Raw genomic sequence first — 15,000 nt, 5'->3', positions numbered from 1 at the left:
AGTAGTTAGAAGTAGAAAAGTTCTAACAGAAACCACTAAGCTCATCTACAGCCACACCACACTGGATACGCCCAATCTCATCTGATCTTGGAAGCTAAGCAGTGTTGGGCCTGGTTAGTACTTGGATGGGAGACCACCTGGGAATACAAGGTGCTGTAGATATTTTTATACTGCCAACACCGTTCTGTTGATGCATTCCATTTTCAAACGTATTCATTTATGAACCAGTAGTTAGAAGTAGAAAAGTTCTAACAGAAACCACCAAGCTCATCTACAGCCACACCACACTGGATACGCCCAATCTCATCTGATCTTGGAAGCTAAGCAGTGTTGGGCCTGGTTAGTACTTGGATGGGAGACCACCTGGGAATACAAGGTGCTGTAGATATTTTTATACTGCCAACACCGTTCTGTTGATGCATTCCATTTTCAAACGTATTCATTTATGAACCAGTAGTTAGAAGTAGAAAAGTTCTAACAGAAACCTCAAAGCTCATCTACAGCCACACCACACTGGATATGCCCAATCTCGTCTGATCTTGGAAGCTAAGCAGTGTTGGGCCTGGTTAGTACTTGGATGGGAGACCACCTGGGAATACATGGTGCTGTAGATATTTTTATACTGCCAACACCGTTCTGTTGATGCATTCCATTTTCAAACGTATTCATTTATGAACCAGTAGTTAGAAGTAGAAAAGTTCTAACAGAAACCACAAAGCTCATCTACAGCCACACCACACTGGATATGCCCAATCTCATCTGATCTTGGAAGCTAAGCAGTGTTGGGCCTGGTTAGTACTTGGATGGGAGACCACCTGGGAATACATGGTGTTGTAGATATTTTTATACTGCCAACACCGTTCTGTTGATGCATTCCATTTTCAAACGTTTTCATTTATGAACCAGTAGTTAGAAGTAGAAAAGTTCTAACAGAAACCACAAAGCTCATCTACAGCCACACCACACTGGATATGCCCAATCTCATCTGATCTTGGAAGCTAAGCAGTATTGGGCCTGGTTAGTACTTGGATGGGAGATCACCCAGGAATACAAGGTGCTGTAGATATTTTTATACTGCCAACACCGTTCTGTTGATGCATTCAATTTTCAAATGTATTCATTTATGAACCAGTAGTTAGAAGTAGAAAAGTTCAAACAGAAACGACAAAGCTCATCTACAGCCACACCACACTGGATACGACCAATCTCATCTGATCTTGGAAGCTAAGCAGTGTTGGGCCTGGTTAGTACTTGGATGGGAGACCACCTGGGAATACAAGGTGCTGTAGCTATTTTTATACTGCCAACACCGTTCTGTTGATGCATTCCATTTTAAAATGTATTCATTTATGAACCAGTAGTTAGAAGTAGAAAAGTTCTAACAGAAACCACTAAGCTCATCTACAGCCACACCACACTGGATACGCCCAATCTCATCTGATCTTGAAAACTAAGCAGTGTTGGGCCTGGTTAGTACTTGGATGGGAGACCACCTGGGAATACAAGGTGCTGTAGATATTTTTATACTGCCAACACCGTTCTGTTGAAGCATTCCATTTTAAAACGTATTCATTTATGAACCAGTAGTTAGAAGTAGAAAAGTTCTAACAGAAACCAGAAAGTTCATCTACAGCAACACCACACTGGATACACCCAATCTCATCTGATCTTGGAAGCTAAGCAGTGTTGGGCCTGGTTAGTACTTGGATGGGAGACCACCTGGGAATACAAGGTGCTGTAGATATTTTTATACTGCCAACACCGTTCTGTTGATGCATTCCATTTTAAAACGTATTCATTTATGAACCAGTAGTTAGAAGTAGAAAAGTTCTAACAGAAACCACAAAGCTCATCTACAGCCACACCACACTGGATACGCCCAATCTCATCTGATCTTGGAAGCTAAGCAGTGTTGGGCCTGGTTAGTACTTGGATGGGAGACCACCTAGGAATACAAGGTGCTGTAGCTATTTTTATACTGCCAACACCGTTCTGTTGATGCATTCCATTTTAAAATGTATTCATTTATGAACCAGTAGTTAGAAGTAGAAAAGTTCTAACAGAAACCACTAAGCTCATCTACAGCCACACCACACTGGATACGCCCAATCTCATCTGATCTTGGAAGCTAAGCAGTGTTGGGCCTGGTTAGTACTTGGATGGGAGACCACCTGGGAATACAAGGTGCTGTAGATATTTTTATACTGCCAACAGCGTTCTGTTGATGCATTCCATTTTCAAACGTATTCATTTATGAACCAGTAGTTAGAAGTAGAAAAGTTCTAAAGGAAACCACCAAGCTCATCTACAGCCACACCACACTGGATACGCCCAATCTCATCTGATCTTGGAAGCTAAGCAGTGTTGGGCCTGGTTAGTACTTGGATGGGAGACCACCTGGGAATACAAGGTGCTGTAGATATTTTTATACTGCCAACACCGTTCTGTTGATGCATTCCATTTTCAAACGTATTCATTTATGAACCAGTAGTTAGAAGTAGAAAAGTTCTAACAGAAACCACAAAGCTCATCTACAGCCACACCACACTGGATATGCCCAATCTCATCTGATCTTGGAAGCTAAGCAGTGTTGGGCCTGGTTAGTACTTGGATGGGAGACCACCTGGGAATACATGGTGCTGTAGATATTTTTATACTGCCAACACCGTTCTGTTGATGCATTCCATTTTCAAACGTTTTCATTTATGAACCAGTAGTTAGAAGTAGAAAAGTTCTAACAGAAACCACAAAGCTCATCTACAGCCACACCACACTGGATATGCCCAATCTCATCTGATCTTGGAAGCTAAGCAGTGTTGGGCCTGGTTAGTACTTGGATGGGAGATCACCTAGGAATACAAGGTGCTGTAGATATTTTTATACTGCCAACACCGTTCTGTTGATGCATTCAATTTTCAAAAGTATTCATTTATGAACCAGTAGTTAGAAGTAGAAAAGTTCAAACAGAAACGACAAAGCTCATCTACAGCCACACCACACTGGATACGCCCAATCTCATCTGATCTTGGAAACTAAGCAGTGTTGGGCCTGGTTAGTACTTGGATGGGAGACCACCTGGGAATACAAGGTGCTGTAGCTATTTTTATACTGCCAACACCGTTCTGTTGATGCATTCCATTTTAAAATGTATTCATTTATGAACCAGTAGTTAGAAGTAGAAAAGTTCTAACAGAAACCACTAAGCTCATCTACAGCCACACCACACTGGATACGCCCAATCTCATCTGATCTTGGAAGCTAAGCAGTGTTGGGCCTGGTTAGTACTTGGATGGGAGACCACCTGGGAATGCAAGGTGCTGTAGATATTTTTATACTGCCAACACCGTTCTGTTGATGCATTCCATTTTCAAACGTATTCATTTATGAACCAGTAGTTAGAAGTAGAAAAGTTCTAACAGAAACCACCAAGCTCATCTACAGCCACACCACACTGGATACGCCCAATCTCATCTGATCTTGGAAGCTAAGCAGTGTTGGGCCTGGTTAGTACTTGGATGGGAGACCACCTGGGAATACAAGGTGCTGTAGATATTTTTATACTGCCAACACCGTTCTGTTGATGCATTCCATTTTCAAACGTATTCATTTATAAACCAGTAGTTAGAAGTAGAAAAGTTCTAACAGAAACCACAAAGCTCATCTACAGCCACACCACACTGGATATGCCCAATCTCATCTGATCTTGGACGCTAAGCAGTGTTGGGCCTGGTTAGTACTTGGATGGGAGACCACCTGGGAATACATGGTGCTGTAGATATTTTTATCCTGCCAACACCGTTCTGTTGATGCATTCCATTTTAAAACGTATTCATTTATGAACCAGTAGTTAGAAGTAGAAAAGTTCTAACAGAAACCAGAAAGTTCATCTACAGCAACACCACACTGGATACGCCCAATCTCATCTGATCTTGGAAGCTAAGCAGTGTTGGGCCTGGTTAGTACTTGGATGGGAGACCACCTGGGAATACAAGGTGCTGTAGATATTTTTATACTGCCAACACCGTTCTGTTGATGCATTCCATTTTCAAACGTATTCATTTATGAACCAGTAGTTAGAAGTAGAAAAGTTCTAACAGAAACCCCAAAGCTCATCTACAGCCACACCGCACTGGATACGCCCAATCTCATCTGATCTTGGAAGCTAAGCAGTGTTGGGCCTGGTTAGTACTTGGATGGGAGACCACCTGGGAATACAAGGTGCTGTAGATATTTTAATACTGCCAACACCGTTCTGTTGATGCATTCCATTTTCAAACGTTTTCATTTATGAACCAGTAGTTAGAAGTAGAAAAGTTCTAACAGAAACCACAGAGCTCATCTACAGCCACACCACACTGGATACGCCCAATCGCATCTGATCTTGGAAGCTAAGCAGTGTTGGGCCTGGTTAGTACTTGGATGGGAGACCACCTGGGAATACAAGGTGCTGTAGATATTTTTATACTACCAACACCGTTCTGTTGATGCATTCCATTTTCAAACGTATTCATTTATGAACCAGTAGTTAGAAGTAGAAAAGTTCAAACAGAAACCACAAAGCTCATCTACAGCCACACCACACTGGATACGCCCAATCTCATCTGATCTTGGAAGCTAAGCAGTGTTCGGCCTGGTTAGTACTTGGATGGGAGACCACCTGGGAATACAAGGTGCTGTAGATATTTTTATACTGCCAACACCGTTCTGTTGATGCATTCCATTTTCAAACGTATTCATTTATGAACCAGTAATTAGAAGTAGAAAAGTTCTAACAGAAACAACAAAGCTCATCTACAGCCACACCACACTGGATACGCCCAATCTCATCTGATCTTGGAAGCTAAGCAGTGTTGGGCCTGGTCAGTACTTGGATGGGAGACCACCTGGGAATACAAGGTGCTGTAGATATTTTTATACTGCCAACACCGTTCTGTTGATGCATTCCATTTTCAAACGTATTCATTTATGAACCAGTAGTTAGAAGTAGAAAAGTTCAAACAGAAACCACAAAGCTCATCTACAGCCACACCACACTGGATACGCCCAATCTCATCTGATCTTGGAAGCTAAGCAGTGTTGGGCTTGGTTAGTACTTGGATGGGAGACCACCTGGGAATACAAGGTGCTGTAGCTATTTTTATACTGCCAACACCGTTCTGTTGATGCATTCCATTTTAAAATGTATTCATTTATGAACCAGTAGTTAGAAGTAGAAAAGTTCTAACAGAAACCACTAAGCTCATCTACAGCCACACCACACTGGATACGCCCAATCTCATCTGATCTTGGAAGCTAAGCAGTGTTGGGCCTGGTTAGTATTTGGATGGGAGACCACCTGGGAATACAAGGTGCTGTAGATATTTTTATACTGCCAACACCGTTCTGTTGATGCACTCCATTTTCAAACGTATTCATTTATGAACCAGTAGTTAGAAGTAGAAAAGTTCTAACAGAAACCACCAAGCTCATCTACAGCCACACCACACTGGATACGCCCAATCTCATCTGATCTTGGAAGCTAAGCAGTGTTGGGCCTGGTTAGTACTTGGATGGGAGACCACCTGGGAATACAAGGTGCTGTAGATATTTTTATACTGCCAACACCGTTCTGTTGATGCATTCCATTTTCAAACGTATTCATTTATGAACCAGTAGTTAGAAGTAGAAAAGTTCTAACAGAAACCACAAAGCTCATCTACAGCCACACCACACTGGATATGCCCAATCTCGTCTGATCTTGGAAGCTAAGCAGTGTTGGGCCTGGTTAGTACTTGGATGGGAGACCACCTGGGAATACATGGTGCTGTAGATATTTTTATACTGCCAACACCGTTCTGTTGATGCATTCCATTTTTAAACGTATTCATTTATGAACCAGTAGTTAGAAGTAGAAAAGTTCTAACAGAAACCACAAAGCTCATCTACAGCCACACCACACTGGATATGCCCAATCTCATCTGATCTTGGAAGCTAAGCAGTGTTGGGCCTGGTTAGTACTTGGATGGGAGACCACCTGGGAATACATGGTGTTGTAGATATTTTTATACTGCCAACACCGTTCTGTTGATGCATTCCATTTTCAAACGTTTTCATTTATGAACCAGTAGTTAGAAGTAGAAAAGTTCTAACAGAAACCACAAAGCTCATCTACAGCCACACCACACTGGATATGCCCAATCTCATCTGATCTTGGAAGCTAAGCAGTGTTGGGCCTGGTTAGTACTTGGATGGGAGACCACCTGGGAATACAAGGTGCTGTAGATATTTTTATACTGCCAACACCGTTCTGTTGATGCATTCCATTTTCAAACGTATTCATTTATGAACCAGTAGTTAGAAGTAGAAAAGTTCTAACAGAAACCGCAAAGCTCATCTACAGCCACACCGCACTGGATACGCCCAATCTCATCTGATCTTGGAAGCTAAGCAGTGTTGGGCCTGGTTAGTACTTGGATGGGAGACCACCTGGGAATACAAGGTGCTGTAGATATTTTTATACTGCCAACACCGTTCTGTTGATGCATTCCATTTTCAAACGTATTCATTTATGAACCAGTAGTTAGAAGTAGAAAAGTTCAAACAGAAACCACAAAGCTCATCTACAGCCACCCCACACTGGATACGCCCAATCTCATCTGATCTTGGAAGCTAAGCAGTGTTGGGCCTGGTTAGTACTTGGATGGGAGACCACCTGGGAATACAAGGTGCTGTAGCTATTTTTATACTGCCAACACCGTTCTGTTGATGCATTCCATTTTAAAACGTATTCATTTATGAACCAGTAGTTAGAAGTAGAAAAGTTCTAACAGAAACCACTAAGCTCATCTACAGCCACACCACACTGGATACGCCCAATCTCATCTGATCTTGGAAGCTAAGCAGTGTTGGGCCTGGTTAGTACTTGGATGGGAGACCACCTGGGAATACAAGGTGCTGTAGATATTTTTATACTGCCAACACCGTTCTGTTGATGCATTCCATTTTCAAACGTATTCATTTATGAACCAGTAGTTAGAAGTAGAAAAGTTCTAACAGAAACCACAAAGCTCATATACAGCCACACCACACTGGATACGCCCAATCTCATCTGATCTTGGAAGCTAAGCAGTGTTGGGCCTGGTTAGTACTTGGATGGGAGACCACCTGGGAAGACAAGGTGCTGTAGATATTTTTATACTGCCAACACCGTTCTGTTGATGCATTCCATTTTCAAATGTATTCATTTATGAACCAGTAGTTAGAAGTAGAAAAGTTCCAACAGAAACCACAAAGCTCATCTACAGCCACACCACACTGGATACGCCCAATCTCATCTGATCTTGGAAGCTAAGCAGTGTTGGGCCTGGTTAGTACTTGGATGGGAGACCACCTGGGAATACATGGTGCTGTAGATATTTTTATACTGCCAACACCGTTCTGTTGATGCATTCCATTTTAAAACGTATTCATTTATGAACCAGTAGTTAGAAGTAGAAAAGTTCTAACAGAAACCAGAAAGTTCATCTACAGCAACACCACACTGGATACGCCCAATCTCATCTGATCTTGGAAGCTAAGCAGTGTTGGGCCTGGTTAGTACTTGGATGGGAGATCACCTGGGAATACAAGGTGCTGTAGATATTTTTATTCTACCAACACCGTTCTGTTGATGCATTCCATTTTCAAACGTATTCATTTATGAACCAGTAGTTAGAAGTAGAAAAGTTCTAACAGAAACCAGAAAGTTCATCTACAGCAACACCACACTGGATATGCCCAATCTCATCTGATCTTGGAAGCTAAGCAGTGTTGGGCCTGGTTAGTACTTGGATGGCAGATCACCTAGGAATACAAGGTGCTGTAGATATTTTTATACTGCCAACACCGTTCTGTTGATGCATTCAATTTTCAAATGTATTCATTTATGAACCAGTAGTTAGAAGTAGAAAAGTTCAAACAGAAACGACAAAGCTCATCTACAGCCACACCACATTGGATACGCCCAATCTCATCTGATCTTGGAAGCTAAGCAGTGTTGGGCCTGGTTAGTACTTGGATGGGAGACCACCTGGGAATACAAGGTGCTGTAGATATTTTTTTACTGCCAACACCGTTCTGTTGATGCATTCCATTTTCAAACGTATTCATTTATGAACCAGTAGTTAGAAGTAGAAAAGTTCTAACAGAAACCACAAAGCTCATCTACAGCCACACCACACTGGATACGCCCAATCTCATCTGATCTTGGAAGCTAAGCAGTGTTGGGCCTGGTTAGTACTTGGATGGGAGACCACCTGGGAATACAAGGTGCTGTAGATATTTTTATACTGCCAACACCGTTCTGTTGATGCATTCCATTTTCAAACGTATTCATTTATGAACCAGTAGTTAGAAGTAGAAAAGTTCTAACAGAAACCACAAAGCTCATCTACAGCCACACCACACTGGATACGCCCAATCTCATCTGATCTTGGAAGCTAAGCAGTGTTGGGCTAGGTTAGTACTTGGATGGGAGACCACCTGGGAATACAAGGTGCTGTAGATATTTTTATACTACCAACACCGTTCTGTTGATGCATTCCATTTTCAAACGTATTCATTTATGAACCAGTAGTTAGAAGTAGAAAAGTTCTAACAGAAACCAGAAAGTTCATCTACAGCAACACCACACTGGATACGCCCAATCTCATCTGATCTTGGAAACTAAGCAGTGTTGGGCCTGGTTAGTACTTGGATGGGAGACCACCTGGGAATACAAGGTGCTGTAGATATTTTTATACTGCCAACACCGTTCTGTTGATGCATTCCATTTTCAAACGTATTCATTTATGAACCAGTAGTTAGAAGTAGAAAAGTTCTAACAGAAACCCCAAAGCTCATCTACAGCCACACCGCACTGGATACGCCCAATCTCATCTGATCTTGGAAGCTAAGCAGTGTTGGGCCTGGTTAGTACTTGGATGGGAGACCACCTGGGAATACAAGGTGCTGTAGATATTTTTATACTGCCAACACCGTTCTGTTGATGCATTCCATTTTCAAACGTATTCATTTATGAACCAGTAGTTAGAAGTAGAAAAGTTCAAACAGAAACCATAAAGCTCATCTACAGCCACACCACACTGGATACGCCCAATCTCATCTGATCTTGGAAGCTAAGCAGTGTTGGGCCTGGTTAGTACTTGGATGGGAGACCACCTGGGAATACAAGGTGCTGTAGCTATTTTTATACTGCCAACACCGTTCTGTTGATGCATTCCATTTTCAAACGTATTCATTTATGAACCAGTAGTTAGAAGTAGAAAAGTTCAAACAGAAACCACAAAGCTCATCTACAGCCACCCCACACTGGATACGCCCAATCTCATCTGATCTTGGAAGCTAAGCAGTGTTGGGCCTGGTTAGTACTTGGATGGGAGACCACCTGGGAATACAAGGTGCTGTAGCTATTTTTATACTGCCAACACCGTTCTGTTGATGCATTCCATTTTAAAACGTATTCATTTATGAACCAGTAGTTAGAAGTAGAAAAGTTCTAACAGAAACCACTAAGCTCATCTACAGCCACACCACACTGGATACGCCCAATCTCATCTGATCTTGGAAGCTAAGCAGTGTTGGGCCTGGTTAGTACTTGGATGGGAGACCACCTGGGAATACAAGGTGCTGTAGATATTTTTATACTGCCAACACCGTTCTGTTGATGCATTCCATTTTCAAACGTATTCATTTATGAACCAGTAGTTAGAAGTAGAAAAGTTCTAACAGAAACCACAAAGCTCATATACAGCCACACCACACTGGATACGCCCAATCTCATCTGATCTTGGAAGCTAAGCAGTGTTGGGCCTGGTTAGTACTTGGATGGGAGACCACCTGGGAAGACAAGGTGCTGTAGATATTTTTATACTGCCAACACCGTTCTTTTGATGCATTCCATTTTCAAATGTATTCATTTATGAACCAGTAGTTAGAAGTAGAAAAGTTCCAACAGAAACCACAAAGCTCATCTACAGCCACACCACACTGGATACGCCCAATCTCATCTGATCTTGGAAGCTAAGCAGTGTTGGGCCTGGTTAGTACTTGGATGGGAGACCACCTGGGAATACATGGTGCTGTAGATATTTTTATACTGCCAACACCGTTCTGTTGATGCATTCCATTTTAAAACGTATTCATTTATGAACCAGTAGTTAGAAGTAGAAAAGTTCTAACAGAAACCAGAAAGTTCATCTACAGCAACACCACACTGGATACGCCCAATCTCATCTGATCTTGGAAGCTAAGCAGTGTTGAGCCTGGTTAGTACTTGGATGGGAGATCACCTGGGAATACAAGGTGCTGTAGATATTTTTATTCTACCAACACCGTTCTGTTGATGCATTCCATTTTCAAACGTATTCATTTATGAACCAGTAGTTAGAAGTAGAAAAGTTCTAACAGAAACCAGAAAGTTCATCTACAGCAACACCACACTGGATATGCCCAATCTCATCTGATCTTGGAAGCTAAGCAGTGTTGGGCCTGGTTAGTACTTGGATGGCAGATCACCTAGGAATACAAGGTGCTGTAGATATTTTTATACTGCCAACACCGTTCTGTTGATGCATTCAATTTTCAAATGTATTCATTTATGAACCAGTAGTTAGAAGTAGAAAAGTTCAAACAGAAACGACAAAGCTCATCTACAGCCACACCACACTGGATACGCCCAATCTCATCTGATCTTGGAAGCTAAGCAGTGTTGGGCCTGGTTAGTACTTGGATGGGAGACCACCTGGGAATACAAGGTGCTGTAGATATTTTTTTACTGCCAACACCGTTCTGTTGATGCATTCCATTTTCAAACGTATTCATTTATGAACCAGTAGTTAGAAGTAGAAAAGTTCTAACAGAAACCACAAAGCTCATCTACAGCCACACCACACTGGATATGCCCAATCTCATCTGATCTTGGAAGCTAAGCAATGTTGGGCCTGGTTAGTACTTGGATGGGAGACCACCTGGGAATACATGGTGCTGTAGATATTTTTATACTGCCAACACCGTTCTGTTGATGCATTCCATTTTAAAACGTATTCATTTATGAACCAGTAGTTAGAAGTAGAAAAGTTCTAACAGAAACCAGAAAGTTCATCTACAGCAACACCACACTGGATACGCCCAATCTCATCTGATCTTGGAAGCTAAGCCGTGTTGGGCCTGGTTAGTACTTGGATGGGAGACCACCTGGGAATACAAGGTGCTGTAGATATTTTTATACTGCCAACACCGTTCTGTTGATGCATTCCATTTTCAAACGTATTCATTTATGAACCAGTAGTTAGAAGTAGAAAAGTTCTAACAGAAACCACAAAGCTCATCTACAGCCATACCGCACTGGATACGCCCAATCTCATCTGATCTTGGAAGCTAAGCAGTGTTGGGCCTGGTTAGTACTTGGATGGGAGACCACCTGGGAATACAAGGTGCTGTAGATATTTTTATACTGCCAACACCGTTCTGTTGATGCATTCCATTTTCAAACGTATTCATTTATGAACCAGTAGTTAGAAGTAGAAAAGTTCTAACAGAAACCACAAAGCTCATCTACAGCCACACCACACTGGATACGCCCAATCTCATCTGATCTTGGAAGCTAAGCAGTGTTGGGCTAGGTTAGTACTTGGATGGGAGACCACCTGGGAATACAAGGTGCTGTAGATATTTTTATACTACCAACACCGTTCTGTTGATGCATTCCATTTTCAAACGTATTCATTTATGAACCAGTAGTTAGAAGTAGAAAAGTTCAAACAGAAACCACAAAGCTCATCTACAGCCACACCACACTGGATACGCCCAATCTCATCTGATCTTGGAAGCAAAGCAGTGTTGGGCCTGGTTAGTACTTGGATGGGAGACCACCTGGGAATACAAGGTGCTGTAGCTATTTTTATACTGCCAACACCGTTCTGTTGATGCATTCCATTTTCAAACGTATTCATTTATGAACCAGTAGTTAGAAGTAGAAAAGTTCAAACAGAAACCACAAAGCTCATCTACAGCCACCCCACACTGGATACGCCCAATCTCATCTGATCTTGGAAGCTAAGCAGTGTTGGGCCTGGTTAGTACTTGGATGGGAGACCACCTAGGAATACAAGGTGCTGTAGCTATTTTTATACTGCCAACACCGTTCTGTTGATGCATTCCATTTTAAAACGTATTCATTTATGAACCAGTAGTTAGAAGTAGAAAAGTTCTAACAGAAACCACTAAGCTCATCTACAGCCACACCACACTGGATACGCCCAATCTCATCTGATCTTGGAAGCTAAGCAGTGTTGGGCCTGGTTAGTACTTGGATGGGAGACCACCTGGGAATACAAGGTGCTGTAGATATTTTTATACTGCCAACACCGTTCTGTTGATGCATTCCATTTTCAAATGTATTCATTTATGAACCAGTAGTTAGAAGTAGAAAAGTTCCAACATAAACCACAAAGCTCATCTACAGCCACACCACACTGGATACGCCCAATCTCATCTGATCTTGGAAGCTAAGCAGTGTTGGGCCTGGTTAGTACTTGGATGGGAGACCACCTGGGAATACATGGTGCTGTAGATATTTTTATACTGCCAACACCGTTCTGTTGATGCATTCCATTTTAAAACGTATTCATTTATGAACCAGTAGTTAGAAGTAGAAAAGTTCTAACAGAAACCAGAAAGTTCATCTACAGCAACACCACACTGGATACGCCCAATCTCATCTGATCTTGAAAGCTAAGCAGTGTTGGGCCTGGTTAGTACTTGGATGGGAGACCACCTGGGAATACAAGGTGCTGTAGATATTTTTATACTGCCAACACCGTTCTGTTGATGCATTCCATTTTCAAACGTATTCATTTATGAACCAGTAGTTAGAAGTAGAAAAGTTCTAACAGAAACCACAAAGCTCATCTACAGCCACACCGCACTGGATACGCCCAATCTCATCTGATCTTGGAAGCTAAGCAGTGTTGGGCCTGGTTAGTACTTGGATGGGAGACCACCTGGGAATACAAGGTGCTGTAGATATTTTTATACTGCCAACACCGTTCTGTTGATGCATTCCATTTTCAAACGTATTCATTTATGAACCAGTAGTTAGAAGTAGAAAAGTTCTAACAGAAACCAGAAAGTTCATCTACAGCAACACCACACTGGATACGCCCAATCTCATCTGATCTTGGAAGCTAAGCAGTGTTGGGCCTGGTTAGTACTTGGATGGGAGACCACCCAGTGATACAAGGTGCTGTAGATATTTTTATACTGCCAACACCGTTCTGTTGATGCATTCCATTTTCAAACGTTTTCATTTATGAACCAGTAGTTAGAAGTAGAAAAGTTCTAACAGAAACCACAAAGCTCATCTACAGCCACAGTACACTGGATACGCCCAATCTCATCTGATCTTGGAAGCTAAGCAGTGTTGGGCCTGGTTAGTACTTGGATGGGAGACCACCTGGGAATACAAGGTGCTGTAGATATTTTTATACTGCCAACACCGGTCTGTTGATGCATTCCATTTTCAAACGTTTTCATTTATGAACCAGTAGTTAGAAGTAGAAAAGTTCTAACAGAAACCACAAAGCTCATCTACAGCCACACCACACTGGGTACGCCCAATCTCATCTGATCTTGGAAGCTAAGCAGTGTTGGGCCTGGTTAGTACTTGGATGGGAGACCACCTAGGAATACAAGGTGCTGTAGATATTTTTATACTGCCAACACCGTTCTGTTGATGCATTCAATTTTCAAATCTATGCATTTATGAACCAGTAGTTAGAAGTAGAAAAGTTCTAACAGAAACCAGAAAGTTCATCTACAGCAACACCACACTGGATACGCCCAATCTCATCTGATCTTGGAAGCTAAGCAGTGTTGGGCCTGGTTAGTACTTGGATGGGAGACCACCTGGGAATACAAGGTGCTGTAGATATTTTTATACTGCCAACACCGTTCTGTTGATGCATTCCATTTTCAAACGTATTCATTTATGAACCAGTAGTTAGAAGTAGAAAAGTTCTAACAGAAACCACAAAGCTCATCTTCAGCCACACCACACTGGATACGCCCAATCTCATCTGATCTTGGAAGCTAAGCAGTGTTGGGCCTGGTTAGTACTTGGATGGGAGACCACCTGGGAATACAAGGTGCTGTAGATATTTTTATACTGCCAACACCGTTCTGTTGATGCATTCCATTTTCAAACGTATTAATTTATGAACCAGTAGTTAGAAGTAGAAAAGTTCTAACAAAAACCACAAAGCTCATCTACAGCCACACCACACTGGATACGCCCAATCTCATCTGATCTTGGAAGCTAAGCAGTGTTGGGCCTGGTTAGTACTTGGATGGGAGACCACCCAGTGATACAAGGTGCTGTAGATATTTTTATACTGCCAACACCGTTCTGTTGATGCATTCCATTTTCAAACGTTTTCATTTATGAACCAGTAGTTAGAAGTAGAAAAGTTCTAACAGAAACCACAAAGCTCATCTACAGCCACAGTACACTGGATACGCCCAATCTCATCTGATCTTGGAAGCTAAGCAGTGTTGGGCCTGGTTAGTACTTGGATGGGAGACCACCTAGGAATACAAGGTGCTGTAGATATTTTTATACTGCCAACACCGTTCTGTTGATGCATTCCATTTTCAAACGTATTCATTTATGAACCAGTAGTTAGAAGTAGAAAAGTTCTAACAGAAACCACAAAGCTCATCTTCAGCCACACCGCACTGGATACGCCCAATCTCATCTGATCTTGGAAGCTAAGCAGTGTTGGGCCTGGTTAGTACTTGGATGGGAGACCACCTGGGAATACAAGGTGCTGTAGATATTTTTATACTGCCAACACCGTTCTGTTGATGCATTCCATTTTCAAACGTGTTCATTTATGAACCAGTAGTTAGAAGTAGAAAAGTTCTAACAGAAACAATAAAGCTCATCTACAGCCACAGCACACTGGATACGCCCAATCTCATCTA

At 42.0% G+C, this 15,000-nt stretch overlaps 59 non-coding genes and 8 pseudogenes across 59 annotated transcripts; all 67 read left to right on the top strand.

Annotated features, from left to right (window-relative positions):
* Positions 1-43: 43 nt before the first annotated feature.
* On the top strand, positions 44-162 carry LOC134898555 (5S ribosomal RNA). The gene has a single exon (XR_010172250.1). It is a non-coding gene; the product is annotated as a 5S ribosomal RNA (ribosomal RNA).
* A 107-nt stretch (positions 163-269) lies between these two features.
* LOC134898554 (5S ribosomal RNA) lies at positions 270-388 on the top strand. Its single transcript, XR_010172249.1, has one exon. It is a non-coding gene; the product is annotated as a 5S ribosomal RNA (ribosomal RNA).
* Positions 389-495: 107 nt separating this feature from the next.
* Positions 496-614, top strand: LOC135062586 (5S ribosomal RNA). The gene has a single exon (XR_010248935.1). It is a non-coding gene; the product is annotated as a 5S ribosomal RNA (ribosomal RNA).
* A 107-nt stretch (positions 615-721) lies between these two features.
* LOC135064573 (5S ribosomal RNA) lies at positions 722-840 on the top strand. Its single transcript, XR_010250880.1, has one exon. It is a non-coding gene; the product is annotated as a 5S ribosomal RNA (ribosomal RNA).
* Positions 841-947: 107 nt separating this feature from the next.
* Positions 948-1,066, top strand: LOC134891745 (5S ribosomal RNA; annotated as a pseudogene).
* A 107-nt stretch (positions 1,067-1,173) lies between these two features.
* On the top strand, positions 1,174-1,292 carry LOC135069794 (5S ribosomal RNA). Its single transcript, XR_010255976.1, has one exon. It is a non-coding gene; the product is annotated as a 5S ribosomal RNA (ribosomal RNA).
* A 107-nt stretch (positions 1,293-1,399) lies between these two features.
* LOC135070958 (5S ribosomal RNA) lies at positions 1,400-1,518 on the top strand. The gene has a single exon (XR_010257105.1). It is a non-coding gene; the product is annotated as a 5S ribosomal RNA (ribosomal RNA).
* Positions 1,519-1,625: 107 nt separating this feature from the next.
* LOC134901006 (5S ribosomal RNA) lies at positions 1,626-1,744 on the top strand. Its single transcript, XR_010174504.1, has one exon. It is a non-coding gene; the product is annotated as a 5S ribosomal RNA (ribosomal RNA).
* Positions 1,745-1,851: 107 nt separating this feature from the next.
* On the top strand, positions 1,852-1,970 carry LOC135066174 (5S ribosomal RNA). The gene has a single exon (XR_010252429.1). It is a non-coding gene; the product is annotated as a 5S ribosomal RNA (ribosomal RNA).
* A 107-nt stretch (positions 1,971-2,077) lies between these two features.
* On the top strand, positions 2,078-2,196 carry LOC134898553 (5S ribosomal RNA). Its single transcript, XR_010172248.1, has one exon. It is a non-coding gene; the product is annotated as a 5S ribosomal RNA (ribosomal RNA).
* A 107-nt stretch (positions 2,197-2,303) lies between these two features.
* Positions 2,304-2,422, top strand: LOC134898552 (5S ribosomal RNA). Its single transcript, XR_010172247.1, has one exon. It is a non-coding gene; the product is annotated as a 5S ribosomal RNA (ribosomal RNA).
* A 107-nt stretch (positions 2,423-2,529) lies between these two features.
* Positions 2,530-2,648, top strand: LOC135059403 (5S ribosomal RNA). Its single transcript, XR_010245807.1, has one exon. It is a non-coding gene; the product is annotated as a 5S ribosomal RNA (ribosomal RNA).
* A 107-nt stretch (positions 2,649-2,755) lies between these two features.
* LOC134884392 (5S ribosomal RNA) lies at positions 2,756-2,874 on the top strand. The gene has a single exon (XR_010168542.1). It is a non-coding gene; the product is annotated as a 5S ribosomal RNA (ribosomal RNA).
* Positions 2,875-2,981: 107 nt separating this feature from the next.
* On the top strand, positions 2,982-3,100 carry LOC135070162 (5S ribosomal RNA). The gene has a single exon (XR_010256334.1). It is a non-coding gene; the product is annotated as a 5S ribosomal RNA (ribosomal RNA).
* A 107-nt stretch (positions 3,101-3,207) lies between these two features.
* On the top strand, positions 3,208-3,326 carry LOC134901883 (5S ribosomal RNA). Its single transcript, XR_010175359.1, has one exon. It is a non-coding gene; the product is annotated as a 5S ribosomal RNA (ribosomal RNA).
* A 107-nt stretch (positions 3,327-3,433) lies between these two features.
* Positions 3,434-3,552, top strand: LOC134898551 (5S ribosomal RNA). The gene has a single exon (XR_010172246.1). It is a non-coding gene; the product is annotated as a 5S ribosomal RNA (ribosomal RNA).
* Positions 3,553-3,659: 107 nt separating this feature from the next.
* Positions 3,660-3,778, top strand: LOC135066446 (5S ribosomal RNA). Its single transcript, XR_010252694.1, has one exon. It is a non-coding gene; the product is annotated as a 5S ribosomal RNA (ribosomal RNA).
* A 107-nt stretch (positions 3,779-3,885) lies between these two features.
* Positions 3,886-4,004, top strand: LOC135060031 (5S ribosomal RNA). Its single transcript, XR_010246424.1, has one exon. It is a non-coding gene; the product is annotated as a 5S ribosomal RNA (ribosomal RNA).
* Positions 4,005-4,111: 107 nt separating this feature from the next.
* On the top strand, positions 4,112-4,230 carry LOC134900864 (5S ribosomal RNA). Its single transcript, XR_010174366.1, has one exon. It is a non-coding gene; the product is annotated as a 5S ribosomal RNA (ribosomal RNA).
* A 107-nt stretch (positions 4,231-4,337) lies between these two features.
* On the top strand, positions 4,338-4,456 carry LOC135058829 (5S ribosomal RNA). The gene has a single exon (XR_010245253.1). It is a non-coding gene; the product is annotated as a 5S ribosomal RNA (ribosomal RNA).
* A 107-nt stretch (positions 4,457-4,563) lies between these two features.
* Positions 4,564-4,682, top strand: LOC135068836 (5S ribosomal RNA). Its single transcript, XR_010255027.1, has one exon. It is a non-coding gene; the product is annotated as a 5S ribosomal RNA (ribosomal RNA).
* Positions 4,683-4,789: 107 nt separating this feature from the next.
* Positions 4,790-4,908, top strand: LOC135058668 (5S ribosomal RNA). Its single transcript, XR_010245095.1, has one exon. It is a non-coding gene; the product is annotated as a 5S ribosomal RNA (ribosomal RNA).
* A 107-nt stretch (positions 4,909-5,015) lies between these two features.
* Positions 5,016-5,134, top strand: LOC135064085 (5S ribosomal RNA). Its single transcript, XR_010250401.1, has one exon. It is a non-coding gene; the product is annotated as a 5S ribosomal RNA (ribosomal RNA).
* A 107-nt stretch (positions 5,135-5,241) lies between these two features.
* LOC135061907 (5S ribosomal RNA) lies at positions 5,242-5,360 on the top strand. The gene has a single exon (XR_010248273.1). It is a non-coding gene; the product is annotated as a 5S ribosomal RNA (ribosomal RNA).
* A 107-nt stretch (positions 5,361-5,467) lies between these two features.
* LOC134898550 (5S ribosomal RNA) lies at positions 5,468-5,586 on the top strand. Its single transcript, XR_010172245.1, has one exon. It is a non-coding gene; the product is annotated as a 5S ribosomal RNA (ribosomal RNA).
* A 107-nt stretch (positions 5,587-5,693) lies between these two features.
* LOC135062585 (5S ribosomal RNA) lies at positions 5,694-5,812 on the top strand. Its single transcript, XR_010248934.1, has one exon. It is a non-coding gene; the product is annotated as a 5S ribosomal RNA (ribosomal RNA).
* A 107-nt stretch (positions 5,813-5,919) lies between these two features.
* Positions 5,920-6,038, top strand: LOC135064572 (5S ribosomal RNA). The gene has a single exon (XR_010250879.1). It is a non-coding gene; the product is annotated as a 5S ribosomal RNA (ribosomal RNA).
* A 107-nt stretch (positions 6,039-6,145) lies between these two features.
* LOC135059116 (5S ribosomal RNA) lies at positions 6,146-6,264 on the top strand. Its single transcript, XR_010245532.1, has one exon. It is a non-coding gene; the product is annotated as a 5S ribosomal RNA (ribosomal RNA).
* A 107-nt stretch (positions 6,265-6,371) lies between these two features.
* On the top strand, positions 6,372-6,490 carry LOC134900863 (5S ribosomal RNA). Its single transcript, XR_010174365.1, has one exon. It is a non-coding gene; the product is annotated as a 5S ribosomal RNA (ribosomal RNA).
* Positions 6,491-6,597: 107 nt separating this feature from the next.
* On the top strand, positions 6,598-6,716 carry LOC135067981 (5S ribosomal RNA). The gene has a single exon (XR_010254191.1). It is a non-coding gene; the product is annotated as a 5S ribosomal RNA (ribosomal RNA).
* A 107-nt stretch (positions 6,717-6,823) lies between these two features.
* Positions 6,824-6,942, top strand: LOC134898549 (5S ribosomal RNA). The gene has a single exon (XR_010172244.1). It is a non-coding gene; the product is annotated as a 5S ribosomal RNA (ribosomal RNA).
* Positions 6,943-7,049: 107 nt separating this feature from the next.
* On the top strand, positions 7,050-7,168 carry LOC135061839 (5S ribosomal RNA). Its single transcript, XR_010248207.1, has one exon. It is a non-coding gene; the product is annotated as a 5S ribosomal RNA (ribosomal RNA).
* Positions 7,169-7,275: 107 nt separating this feature from the next.
* On the top strand, positions 7,276-7,394 carry LOC134900703 (5S ribosomal RNA). Its single transcript, XR_010174211.1, has one exon. It is a non-coding gene; the product is annotated as a 5S ribosomal RNA (ribosomal RNA).
* Positions 7,395-7,501: 107 nt separating this feature from the next.
* LOC135066902 (5S ribosomal RNA) lies at positions 7,502-7,620 on the top strand. The gene has a single exon (XR_010253137.1). It is a non-coding gene; the product is annotated as a 5S ribosomal RNA (ribosomal RNA).
* A 107-nt stretch (positions 7,621-7,727) lies between these two features.
* Positions 7,728-7,846, top strand: LOC134892370 (5S ribosomal RNA; annotated as a pseudogene).
* Positions 7,847-7,953: 107 nt separating this feature from the next.
* Positions 7,954-8,072, top strand: LOC134902266 (5S ribosomal RNA). The gene has a single exon (XR_010175734.1). It is a non-coding gene; the product is annotated as a 5S ribosomal RNA (ribosomal RNA).
* Positions 8,073-8,179: 107 nt separating this feature from the next.
* LOC134898548 (5S ribosomal RNA) lies at positions 8,180-8,298 on the top strand. The gene has a single exon (XR_010172243.1). It is a non-coding gene; the product is annotated as a 5S ribosomal RNA (ribosomal RNA).
* A 107-nt stretch (positions 8,299-8,405) lies between these two features.
* On the top strand, positions 8,406-8,524 carry LOC134901496 (5S ribosomal RNA). Its single transcript, XR_010174986.1, has one exon. It is a non-coding gene; the product is annotated as a 5S ribosomal RNA (ribosomal RNA).
* Positions 8,525-8,631: 107 nt separating this feature from the next.
* LOC135069707 (5S ribosomal RNA) lies at positions 8,632-8,750 on the top strand. Its single transcript, XR_010255888.1, has one exon. It is a non-coding gene; the product is annotated as a 5S ribosomal RNA (ribosomal RNA).
* Positions 8,751-8,857: 107 nt separating this feature from the next.
* On the top strand, positions 8,858-8,976 carry LOC134900861 (5S ribosomal RNA). Its single transcript, XR_010174363.1, has one exon. It is a non-coding gene; the product is annotated as a 5S ribosomal RNA (ribosomal RNA).
* A 107-nt stretch (positions 8,977-9,083) lies between these two features.
* Positions 9,084-9,202, top strand: LOC135060584 (5S ribosomal RNA). Its single transcript, XR_010246977.1, has one exon. It is a non-coding gene; the product is annotated as a 5S ribosomal RNA (ribosomal RNA).
* A 107-nt stretch (positions 9,203-9,309) lies between these two features.
* Positions 9,310-9,428, top strand: LOC135067980 (5S ribosomal RNA). Its single transcript, XR_010254190.1, has one exon. It is a non-coding gene; the product is annotated as a 5S ribosomal RNA (ribosomal RNA).
* A 107-nt stretch (positions 9,429-9,535) lies between these two features.
* Positions 9,536-9,654, top strand: LOC134898547 (5S ribosomal RNA). The gene has a single exon (XR_010172242.1). It is a non-coding gene; the product is annotated as a 5S ribosomal RNA (ribosomal RNA).
* A 107-nt stretch (positions 9,655-9,761) lies between these two features.
* On the top strand, positions 9,762-9,880 carry LOC135061838 (5S ribosomal RNA). Its single transcript, XR_010248206.1, has one exon. It is a non-coding gene; the product is annotated as a 5S ribosomal RNA (ribosomal RNA).
* Positions 9,881-9,987: 107 nt separating this feature from the next.
* LOC134900702 (5S ribosomal RNA) lies at positions 9,988-10,106 on the top strand. The gene has a single exon (XR_010174210.1). It is a non-coding gene; the product is annotated as a 5S ribosomal RNA (ribosomal RNA).
* Positions 10,107-10,213: 107 nt separating this feature from the next.
* LOC134888422 (5S ribosomal RNA) lies at positions 10,214-10,332 on the top strand (annotated as a pseudogene).
* A 107-nt stretch (positions 10,333-10,439) lies between these two features.
* LOC134892369 (5S ribosomal RNA) lies at positions 10,440-10,558 on the top strand (annotated as a pseudogene).
* A 107-nt stretch (positions 10,559-10,665) lies between these two features.
* Positions 10,666-10,784, top strand: LOC134898545 (5S ribosomal RNA). The gene has a single exon (XR_010172241.1). It is a non-coding gene; the product is annotated as a 5S ribosomal RNA (ribosomal RNA).
* A 107-nt stretch (positions 10,785-10,891) lies between these two features.
* LOC135068045 (5S ribosomal RNA) lies at positions 10,892-11,010 on the top strand. Its single transcript, XR_010254254.1, has one exon. It is a non-coding gene; the product is annotated as a 5S ribosomal RNA (ribosomal RNA).
* Positions 11,011-11,117: 107 nt separating this feature from the next.
* Positions 11,118-11,236, top strand: LOC135068642 (5S ribosomal RNA). Its single transcript, XR_010254837.1, has one exon. It is a non-coding gene; the product is annotated as a 5S ribosomal RNA (ribosomal RNA).
* Positions 11,237-11,343: 107 nt separating this feature from the next.
* On the top strand, positions 11,344-11,462 carry LOC134901862 (5S ribosomal RNA). Its single transcript, XR_010175339.1, has one exon. It is a non-coding gene; the product is annotated as a 5S ribosomal RNA (ribosomal RNA).
* A 107-nt stretch (positions 11,463-11,569) lies between these two features.
* LOC134901494 (5S ribosomal RNA) lies at positions 11,570-11,688 on the top strand. The gene has a single exon (XR_010174984.1). It is a non-coding gene; the product is annotated as a 5S ribosomal RNA (ribosomal RNA).
* A 107-nt stretch (positions 11,689-11,795) lies between these two features.
* On the top strand, positions 11,796-11,914 carry LOC135066167 (5S ribosomal RNA). Its single transcript, XR_010252422.1, has one exon. It is a non-coding gene; the product is annotated as a 5S ribosomal RNA (ribosomal RNA).
* A 107-nt stretch (positions 11,915-12,021) lies between these two features.
* On the top strand, positions 12,022-12,140 carry LOC134885594 (5S ribosomal RNA). Its single transcript, XR_010169707.1, has one exon. It is a non-coding gene; the product is annotated as a 5S ribosomal RNA (ribosomal RNA).
* Positions 12,141-12,247: 107 nt separating this feature from the next.
* LOC134898543 (5S ribosomal RNA) lies at positions 12,248-12,366 on the top strand. The gene has a single exon (XR_010172239.1). It is a non-coding gene; the product is annotated as a 5S ribosomal RNA (ribosomal RNA).
* A 107-nt stretch (positions 12,367-12,473) lies between these two features.
* On the top strand, positions 12,474-12,592 carry LOC134900701 (5S ribosomal RNA). The gene has a single exon (XR_010174209.1). It is a non-coding gene; the product is annotated as a 5S ribosomal RNA (ribosomal RNA).
* A 107-nt stretch (positions 12,593-12,699) lies between these two features.
* LOC135066908 (5S ribosomal RNA) lies at positions 12,700-12,818 on the top strand. The gene has a single exon (XR_010253143.1). It is a non-coding gene; the product is annotated as a 5S ribosomal RNA (ribosomal RNA).
* A 107-nt stretch (positions 12,819-12,925) lies between these two features.
* LOC134900860 (5S ribosomal RNA) lies at positions 12,926-13,044 on the top strand. The gene has a single exon (XR_010174362.1). It is a non-coding gene; the product is annotated as a 5S ribosomal RNA (ribosomal RNA).
* A 107-nt stretch (positions 13,045-13,151) lies between these two features.
* Positions 13,152-13,270, top strand: LOC134894009 (5S ribosomal RNA; annotated as a pseudogene).
* A 107-nt stretch (positions 13,271-13,377) lies between these two features.
* On the top strand, positions 13,378-13,496 carry LOC134884983 (5S ribosomal RNA). Its single transcript, XR_010169112.1, has one exon. It is a non-coding gene; the product is annotated as a 5S ribosomal RNA (ribosomal RNA).
* Positions 13,497-13,603: 107 nt separating this feature from the next.
* On the top strand, positions 13,604-13,722 carry LOC135065641 (5S ribosomal RNA). Its single transcript, XR_010251916.1, has one exon. It is a non-coding gene; the product is annotated as a 5S ribosomal RNA (ribosomal RNA).
* A 107-nt stretch (positions 13,723-13,829) lies between these two features.
* Positions 13,830-13,948, top strand: LOC135060030 (5S ribosomal RNA). Its single transcript, XR_010246423.1, has one exon. It is a non-coding gene; the product is annotated as a 5S ribosomal RNA (ribosomal RNA).
* Positions 13,949-14,055: 107 nt separating this feature from the next.
* Positions 14,056-14,174, top strand: LOC135061681 (5S ribosomal RNA). Its single transcript, XR_010248055.1, has one exon. It is a non-coding gene; the product is annotated as a 5S ribosomal RNA (ribosomal RNA).
* Positions 14,175-14,281: 107 nt separating this feature from the next.
* LOC134892485 (5S ribosomal RNA) lies at positions 14,282-14,400 on the top strand (annotated as a pseudogene).
* Positions 14,401-14,507: 107 nt separating this feature from the next.
* LOC134888702 (5S ribosomal RNA) lies at positions 14,508-14,626 on the top strand (annotated as a pseudogene).
* A 107-nt stretch (positions 14,627-14,733) lies between these two features.
* Positions 14,734-14,852, top strand: LOC135062375 (5S ribosomal RNA). The gene has a single exon (XR_010248726.1). It is a non-coding gene; the product is annotated as a 5S ribosomal RNA (ribosomal RNA).
* A 107-nt stretch (positions 14,853-14,959) lies between these two features.
* LOC134892768 (5S ribosomal RNA) overlaps positions 14,960-15,000 on the top strand; it is a 119-nt pseudogene continuing 78 nt past the window's right edge.

Source organism: Pseudophryne corroboree, chromosome 3 (assembly GCF_028390025.1).
Source record: "Pseudophryne corroboree isolate aPseCor3 chromosome 3, aPseCor3.hap2, whole genome shotgun sequence".
NCBI classification, from domain to species: domain Eukaryota; kingdom Metazoa; phylum Chordata; class Amphibia; order Anura; family Myobatrachidae; genus Pseudophryne; species Pseudophryne corroboree.
The sequence above is the reverse complement of the archived record's forward strand: the minus strand, read 5'-3'. Positions and strand labels throughout refer to the sequence as shown.